The sequence below is a fragment of the Drosophila mauritiana genome, unplaced genomic scaffold, assembly GCF_004382145.1.
Source record: "Drosophila mauritiana strain mau12 unplaced genomic scaffold, ASM438214v1 U_276, whole genome shotgun sequence".
Taxonomy (NCBI): Eukaryota; Metazoa; Arthropoda; class Insecta; order Diptera; family Drosophilidae; genus Drosophila; species Drosophila mauritiana.
In genome coordinates, this window is record NW_022881413.1 from 1 (window position 1) to 9,954 (window position 9,954).

The window sequence follows — 9,954 nt, forward strand, 5'->3', positions numbered from 1 at the left end:
ATCGAACAGAACATGTTCGAAACAGAACAGAACATGTTCGAACAGAACAGAACATGTTCGAACAGAACAGCAGAACATGTTCGAACAGAACATGATCGAACAGAACATGATCGAACAGAACAGAACATGTTCAAACAGAACATTTTCGAACAGAACATGTTCGAACAGAACATGATCGAACAGAACATGATCGAACAGAACATGTTCGAACAGAACATGATCGAAATGAACATGTTCGAACAGAACATGATTGAACAGAACATGACCGAACAGAACAGAACATGTTCAAAAAAAACATGTTCGAACAGAACATGTTCGAACAGAACATGTTCGAATAGAACATGTTAGAACAGAACATGTTTGAACGGAATATGTTTGAAAAGAACATGTTCTGTTTGAACACGTTCTGTTCAAACACGTTCTGTTTGAACATGTTCTGTTCGCACATGTTCTGTTCGAAAATGTTCTGTTCGAACATGTTCTGTTCGAAAATGTTCTGTTCGAACATGTTCTGTTTGAAAATGTTCTGTTCGAACATGTTCTGTTCGAACATGTTCTGTTCGAACATGTTCTGTTCGAACATGTTCTGTTCAAACATGTTCTGTTCGAACATGTTCGAACACACCTATGTACCTCGTAGTCCCCCCAATCCCCAACCCCTTTTGGCCCTCGCTCACTCCGTTCGAAGTCTGTTTAGCAGTGCGCCGATGGGCAAACATTGTTGCGCTTAATTTACTGTTACACACTGAGCGAAATTGATCAGTTGATTTGACCGAGCAATATATATATATATATAGGGAAGGGCCCTCAAATGTCTAATGCCTAAAATGAAATTCGTAAAGATTAATTACTGATGTTAGTCATATAATAATAACTGAGCATTAATGAATTCAATAAAATAAGCTTTTGACTTTTAAATTTTTTAATTTATTTTTGTTTAGTACGGTCACACCAAAAACTTATCTGACTTGATAATCTAATCTGATAATATTCATGTAAGCATAACTACTTACTGGCTAATTAAGCATAATGTTTTCTTGTCAAGTTCCTTAAACAAACTGTTTTGTTACACATATTATTAAATAATAACAAGTTTAGAATCAGTTTTCCGCCTAATGGTGAGTAATTATATAGGCAAATTTGTTTTCATGTGTAGGCAATCGAGCTTCGACTCATTTCAGCACATTTATTTACATACTTACAAAAAAAGGTTTAATCTGTCGGCGGGGAGCACACGTGTGCACGTTTCCCTAGCTTTTTTCCAGTTCCTCATTCTAATCCCGATTGAAATATATATCTTTTGGGAGCAGGGCTCGGTGGATGGGTCGAGGGAGGAGGGGGGAGTGCGGCAGGCACTCTGGCTGGCGAGACTATATGCGATGTTTTGGGTCTGGGGCGTTATCAGATTTTGTTTTCAAACGACATTGAATGATACGCTTTTTTTTACTATTTTTCCCTTTTTTGTTTTTTTTTTTCGTAGATAAGGCAACATTTTATTAGGGAAGTGCGAATGAGGGCGGTGGGGGCAGAGGGCTTGGAAAACAATAAGCTTAAATTGGTTTAGAAAGTTGAACATGACAGCAATTAATTTTGTAATACGTGTACTATCTAAATAATAGCTGGGGAGATAATCAATTTTCACTAAGGCTTACAAAACCACAATTTAAGTGGTTTGACAGTTGAAATGAATCAACGATGAATACTATTAGAAAGACTCACTTTCTAACTGAGATATAATAATAAATAAAATGAGTGATAATCACATTAAGTGAGAAAAGACAAAATTATAGTCTTTTAAATATAATTCATCTATAAATGCGATGATACAATTTAGATGGCTGAGAAAACAAGTTTCGACCAACAAGTGACCCAAAGATACTTTGATGTAGGGGCTTAAATTGAACTTAGCCCATCTCGAGTGACTCACACTGGCGGCCCAGAAAGAACCCAAGAAACGGACGGAGGAGGAGCACAACAAAAGCCCTAGATGGACTGGACTGGCCAAATCGTAAGCCCGTCGATTGGTAGTGGAAATTTTTTTTCAAAAAACCGAGCGCGGCAATACAAATTGGCATCGCAATCCGCAGAGCGAAAACGCCCAGCACGCGCGTGTGTCCCCAGCTGTCTAAAGTTGTTTATGATAATGGCCAACGACGAACGGCGACGTATCTGATCGAAATGTGTTTGCTAAATGTAAGCTAAAATTCAATTAAATGTTTACATTTTCTCTTGGAATAACGATATGAAGATCTAAACAAATTAGATTGAGCTGAAACATTTTTATCGTTTTCGTTTAGTTCTTAGGTGTGTGTTAAATATAAAATATATTCTTAAGAATATAAGTAATTATATAATCGTATTATAAATGTTTTGCATTCGTAAGAATGATTTGTTTTTACTTTGTATGTACATAAAGTTGTCTTTTTTTAATTTACCATTATAATTTCATTGTCAACATATTGCATGGACTGACCTAGCTCACTGCCGTAGTCACATTTATTGTCTTACGCGGATTGCTCGCTATCGGCCTGTCAATTTGGGCGATTTAAGCCAGTCAGGCGACTGCCTACGGCTCTAAAAGCCATCAGTTATCGGACTAACCGGTGCGTAAAGCAGCGCTCGGCGGTCAAGCCGTATGAAAAGCTTTGAGCTCAGTCACATGCGTGGGAAATGCGAAAACAACGCGGCAGACAGCCACAAGTGGTTGGCATGCAAACAGATGCAGACGTCCATGTCGCGGCAGCAGCGCAGCGGCAGCGCCACGGGCGGCGGCAGTCAGCTGACTGGAATCGCTGAGCTGAGAGGCAAAGAGAAAACCGCTCTCCGGGAAGAAGTTCTTTACATGCCACAGCGCAGGCGTGGCTCAGCTTTGGGCCAGCTTGGAAAGCTCCTTCGGGGAGCTTAAAGCACAAAGGTTAAGGGGTTTTCGGAGGAGCCGAGGCGATTTTTCAGTAGACGAGCAACGCGCAAAGCGCCACGTTGTCCTTCGCAGCCCCGGAAAAGCAAGGCAGGAAAAGCGGAAAAGCCAGGCGTCGTGGGCGTGAGCGGGCGTTGAAAAGTAGACAACACAGCTCCTGCTGGCTGGTGCCACGGTGCGTGTGCGAGATGTGATGCTGGGCCCAGTGAAATCCGATACGGAAAGCTCATTCTGGGCGAAAATTGTCAGTAAATCGAAATTAACAGAAATTTCGGAAATTCCGCTAGTTCAACACAATTTAAAACAACCTAAAATTGTCAGTGAAAACAGGGGAACAAAGGGATAAAAGTTCGTACCGTGTGCGTGTGATAAAAGTTGAGTGGGTCTGTGAGAGTGTGTGTGCGCGCAAAAAGAATAGAGAAAGCAAAGCATCCCGAAGGAGTGGCACACAAAGTGTTTGCATAACATAATATTTATTCGACATGATGATTTCAGACATTCAGAAGAAAGGACTGCGGGAGTTACTTCTAAATGACAATAACTTAACTGTCCTGCTACAGTTGGCCAAATGCGCCATCAAAAATGTGTGCAAAACCGAAGACCCGGAGGAGGCCCTTCGTCTGATCACTACACACATTCCAGACATTTACGTACTGCTTTCCAAGCGCGCTATAACGAAGGAACTCCTCTTTACGTATTTGAGCAATCGACGCGCTGACGCAGCCACAGACTTTAGCAAGGCAGACCTCATAGAAAAGGTTATACAGTATTGGAAGCAGGAGCATCAATCAAGCATAGAGCTTTCCGGAGACCAGACATCCAGCTCACTTCATAATCAGAGCGAAGAGGATTATCCCATTAACAAGATTGCGCGCAAGTTCGGCGAGTGGTTCTTCGAACGCTTCAACGCAGACGCCCTCAGTCTGGTGGATTTGTGGGCAGATGCGACCCTACATCTCACGATCAGAGCCAGTGATGGAATCAATGAGTGGGAGTGTACGACGGCTGCCGAGGTGTTATCGGCACTAAGGAGCGCTAAGCAGTAGTTTGACTTTTACTTTAATCCGAACCTGACGCACGCCGGAATTCAAGGTCGAATGGACTCGTACGGGCAGTTGTTAGTGATCTGCTGCGGCACTCTGCACTCCCGTGACAGCTGCTTCGGAATCTTTGGATGTGCCTTCGGGCTACTGTGGGACCCCTTGGCTGACAACAACTGGAAACCCAAAAAAGTGAAGTGCTTACTTAAAAGGGAAGCTCAGCCCCCAGCCCCCTATCTGTGCTCGAGCGAAATTCTGCACACAGCTCTGGAGCTGCCTGTATCCACTGATGACTTGAAGATTTCTCAAGATATTCTGCCTAAGGATTGACTTTGTACTCACTGTAAATATACTATATTCCGTGTAGGTCAGTTAGTGAATGAGTTATAAATACACGTGTATAAGTGTCTCCTAATTAATATTTAATATGGTAATTGTCTAGCATAGGATTATCTAGTATAATACATACGATATATGTATGTATGCTAAACACAGGTATTTATTGAAATATTGCTTAAGTATATTATCAATACAAGGGGTATTTGTTAGGATATACATCTAATCCTCAGAAGCGACGATTATAGTTTGAGAAACTATTTGGATTTAGGTAGGTCAACAAGAGAAAGAATTCGAGAAATATTCTTGTTTGCTCAACGGACTTTCGAGTTCTTTGGGAATATTCGTCGCTTCTGAGGATTAGATGTATATCCTAACAAATATGGTACCCCTTGTATTGATAATATACTTAAGCAATATTTCAATAAATACCTGTGTTTAGCATACATATATCGTATGTATTATACTAGATAATCCTATGCTAGCCAATCACCATATTAAATATTAATTAGGAGACACTTATACACGTGTATTTATAACTCATTCACTAACTGACCTACACGGAATATAGTATATTTACAGTGAGTACCAAGTCAATCCTTAGGCAGAATATCTTGAGAAATCTTCAAGTCATCAGTGGATACCGGCAGCTCCAGAGCTGTGTGCAGAATTTCGCTCGAGCACAGATAGGGGGCTGGGGGCTGAGCTTCCCTTTTAAGTAAGCACTTCACTTTTTTGGGTTTCCAGTTGTTGTCAGCCAAGGGGTCCCACAGTAGCCCGAAGGCACATCCAAAGATTCCGACGTAGCTGTCACGGGAGTGCAGAGTGCCGCAGCAGATCACTAACAACTGCCCGTACGAGTCCATTCGACCTTGAATTCCGGCGTGCGTCAGGTTCGGATTAAAGTAGAAGTCAAACTACTGCTTAGCGCTCCTTAGTGCCGATAACACCTCGGCAGCCGTCGTACACTCCCACTCATTGATTCCATCACTGGCTCTGATCGTGAGATGTAGGGTCGCATCTGCCCACAAATCCACCAGACTGAGGGCGTCTGCGTTGAAGCGTTCGAAGAACCACTCGCCGAACTTGCGCGCAATCTTGTTAATGGGATAATCCTCTTCGCTCTGATTATGAAGTGAGCTGGATGTCTGGTCTCCGGAAAGCTCTATGCTTGATTGATGCTCCTGCTTCCAATACTGAATAACCTTTTCTATGAGGTCTGCCTTGCTAAAGTCTGTGGCTGCGTCAGCGCGTCGATTGCTTAAATACGTAAAGAGGAGTTCCTTCGTTATAGCGCGCTTGGAAAGCAGTACGTAAATGTCTGGAATGTGTGTAGTGATCAGACGAAGGGCCTCCTCCGGGTCTTCGGTTTTGCACACATTTTTGGTGGCGCATTTGGCCAACTGTAGCAGGACAGTTAAGTTATTGTCATTTAGAAGTAACTCCCGCAGTCCTTTCTTCTGACTGTCTGAAATCATCATGTCGAATAATTATTATGTTATGCAAACACTTTGTGTGCCACTCCTTCGGGATGCTTTGCTTTCTCTATTCTTTTTGCGCGCACACACACTCTCACAGACCCACTCAACTTTTATCACACGCACACGGTACGAACTTTTATCCCTTTTTTCCCCTGTTTTCACTGACAATTTTAGGTTGTTTTAAATTGTGTTGAACTAGCGGAATTTCCGAAATTTCTGTTAATTTCGACTCACTGACAATTTTCGCCCAGAATGAGCTTTCCGTATCGGATTTCACTGGGCCCAGCATCACATCTCGCACACGCACCGTGGCACCAGCCAGCAGGAGCTGTGTTGTCTACTTTTCAACGCCCGCTCACGCCCTGGAGACAGCCCCCTGGCAACCCTGCCGCTGCGCTGCTGCCACGACATGGACGTCTGCATCTGTTTGCATGCCAACCACTTGTGGTTGTCTGCCGCGTTGTTTTCGCATTTCCCACGCATGTGACTGAGCTCAAAGCTTTTCATACGGCTTGACCGCCGAGCGCTGCTTTACGCACCGGTTAGTCCGATAACTGATGGCTTTTAGAGCCGTAGGCAGTCGCCTGACTGGCTTAAATCGCCCAAATTGACAGGCCGATAGCGAGCAATCCGCGTAAGACAATAAATGTGACTACGGCAGTGAGCTAGGTCAGTCCATGCAATATGTTGACAATGAAATTATAATGGTAAATTAAAAAAAGACAACTTTATGTACATACAAAGTAAAAACAAATCATTCTTACGAATGCAAAACATTTATAATACGATTATATAATTACTTATATTCTTAAGAATATATTTTATATTTAACACACACCTAAGAACTAAACGAAAACGATAAAAATGTTTCAGCTCAATCTAATTTGTTTAGATCTTCATATCGTTATTCCAAGAGAAAATGTAAACATTTTATTGAATTTTACATTGGCTTTTCAAAGAGCAAATATGGAATTTCGAAATTCTGAGGAGCATTTGAAAATATAAATAAAAAATACATACATGCAAATTCAAGAATTAATCAGCACAAAATTTAGATATGGAAGCAGCTTTCACTAATTTGCTTACTTTAAACGCTTTAAAAGCAGGGAAATACATAGTTAAGAATAAATACTGCTGCACAGAAAAAAAATTTGAAAAATGCTAGCATGAAATTTGAAAGAAAATATCGATCACTTAGCAAGGATTGCTATGCACTTATATCTTAAGGGTCAATTTCTCAATGTAACTATGAATTGTATTATCTGTCAGAAAGGGCTAACATAAGATTTAGAAATCGCTTCTAACTTAATGTTATAAAAGAGCTTAGTGTTAAGTTATTTTCACGCAACAGTTTTTACGTTAATCGCTTGATTTTATCTTATTTTTTAATCTGAAGAAAACATAAAAAATTGAAACCGGAAAGTTTTTGCTTTTTTTTTTTTATTTATTGAATCTTCTTGTATAAGAACTAACAATAAGTTTAAAAATCTTAACTATAACAAGTATTTTTTGAACATTTGTATTATTTTTCCAACTGTTCTATGATTAAACGGCCATAATAATTTATTCGCTGGGTTGGTAGGACCTTTCGCCGGAGACGGGAACGGCTGCTGAGCTGGATTAGACCTCGCGCTAGGTGGTTGGGGTGCGTGTAAAGCTTGCTATGGTATTTTTCCTTAAGTTCCGTGATTGCGTTGGTAACTGATGGGATATTTAAGTCTCTTTGGATGTTTTCACTCCGAACGTACCACGGTGCCCCAGTGATGGTTCTCAGAATCTTTGATTGTGGTCGCTGTATGATGTCAATATTGCTGTTGCTGGCATTGCCCCATAACTGTGAGCCATAGGTCCAGATAGGTTTCAATATAGAATTGTAGAGCAAGACCTTGTGATCTAGGATGAGCGGAGAACCAGAGTTGATGAGCCAGTGTAAGTTGTTGGCTTTGAGTTTAAGTTGGGTTTTTTTGGCTTCAATGTGCCTGCGCCATGTGAGTCTTCTGTCAAGGTGTACTCCTAGGTACGCTACCTCATCTGCTTTCGGGAGTGGTATGTTGTTCAACAAGAGCGGAGGACAGTCTTGTCTGGCGTAAACGTCACGTGCTTGCATTTTTGCTCGTTTACTTTTATTCGCCAGTCAGAGAGCCACTTATCAATGTCGATGAGGTACAGTGCCAACTGTGCTGTAGCTTGGATAGGGGACCTTGAACGGCTAAGGATAGCTGTGTCGTCGGCAAATGTGGATACCGTTAAGCGACTATTTGTAAGGATGTCGGCTGTATAGATGAGGTATAAGGTTGGCCCAAGAACGCTGCCTTGGGGGACTCCAGCCTCAATTGTATGATCAGTGGAAGTGGCAGTGTTGCACCGCACTGCAAACTTTCTGTCATAGAGGTAAGACTTTAGAAGTTTGTGTGTGCTTTCGGGTAGGGATGTTTTAATTTTAAACATTAGGCCGTCGAGCCAGACTCTGTCGAATGCTTGGGATACGTCTAAAAATACTGCTGTACAGTATTCGCGATATTCAAATGCAGTTCTTATTTCCGTTGTAGATTTCAGATTTTGATTAAGTCGGATCAGCAGGCATTTGTCGAATAGTTTCGAAATACATGAGAGTAGACTTATTGGTCTGTAAGATGAAGCGACTGTGTGGTTCTTACCAGGCTTTGGAATCATTATGATAATCGACCTCTTCCATCGTTGTGGAAAGTAACCAAGTTTGGTGATGGCATTAAAAAGCTTGGTTATGTAGCTGGATGATCATTTCCGGTGTTATAAGGTCGCAGCCGGGGGATTTTTTTGGGCTGAGATTGTCTTTGATTATTTTAGTTACTTCTTTAGGACGATACACAATTGGGGTGTGTTGCTGGTGGCGGTTTACGGGATAGGACGGTAGCGCGAATGTGCTAGTAGCCTGGTTTGGCGTGAACACATTTTGTAGGTGAGCGGCAAATGTGGTGGCTCTGTCTTCATCACTACGTGCCCAGCCACCTGATGAATTCCTTATCGGCAAAACGGTTTCAGTCGGTGGGCGAAGAGTTGAGTGGGCTCGCCACAGTGACTTTTGTTTTGTGCCTGTTGGGGTGAGTTGCTCTATGTATCGGCGCTGATCGTCGTCCTCTTCTTGTTTCAGAGCGTTGGCCAGTTTCCGTGTGGCTTCTTTTAGCTTTTGTTTTGCAGTTGGGGATCTGGAAGATTGCCATTCTCTGCGTAAGCGTCGTTTTACGTGGACGAGTTGCTCGATTTGTACGTTGGTCTTTTTTGGATTAATTGTATTATTTGTTATTTTGGGTGTTGCAGTAAGAGCTGCTGCAGTAAGGATGGATTGCAATGCACACGTGCAGCTCTCTATATCAGATTCAGTATTGAGTTTTGGGCTTAGCTCAATATGTGAACTTATATATTTTTTATACCTGAGCCAGTTTGTTTTGTGAGAAGTCAATCTGAATGGTGGTTTCACGTTTTCTGCGTACCGGCGGAGGTGAATTAGTACAGGCGAGTGATCAGATGACAGATCCGGCAGACATTCAGCTTTAACCAAACTGCGGGAAATATTTTTCGTAACTGCGAAGTCGATCAGGTCAGACAGCTTATTGAGGTCTGATGGCCAGTATGTAGGACTCCCGGGGGAAACATGGTCAAGTTTATTAGTGGCTTTTATTATAGTCTTATAAAGCTGTTTTCCTTTTGGGTTCACAAGTCGCGATCCCCAGTGAGTATGTTTAGCGTTGTAGTCGCCTGCTGCAATGAAGTGTGGCCCTAGTGCTTGGAAGAAATCCAGGAATTGAGCTTCTAATACTTTGAAAGGGGGGGGGGGGGGGGGCAGTATACGGCCGCTAGTGTAAGGAGAGTGTTGTCATCCAGCTGAATGATGATGGATGTGGCCTGAAGATGATTTTCCGCAAATTCTTTGTAAAAGTGGTGCTTCATACGGTTCCTTATGAGTATGGCGGTGCCACCGTGTGCTTTTCCGTCGGGATGATTGGTACCGTAGAAATGGTAGTCTCTTATTTGAAAATTGTATTTGCTTGTGAGATGAGTTTCCGAAAGAAGCATTACGTCGATATGCTTCTCATGTAGGAATTGAGCTAGCTTAAGTTTGCGCTGTGAGACGCCATTGGCATTCCACGTAGCTATGCGTAAGGTAGCCATTATTTATTTGATTGTTGGGCTACAAGCATTT

The 9,954-nt window shown here is 42.1% G+C and overlaps 2 pseudogenes; one reads left to right on the forward strand and one right to left on the reverse strand.

The window, feature by feature from the left end:
• Positions 1 to 3,203: 3,203 nt before the first annotated feature.
• Positions 3,204 to 4,362, forward strand: LOC117149663 (annotated as a pseudogene).
• Positions 4,363 to 4,886: 524 nt separating this feature from the next.
• Positions 4,887 to 5,969, reverse strand: LOC117149662 (annotated as a pseudogene).
• Positions 5,970 to 9,954: the final 3,985 nt, after the last annotated feature.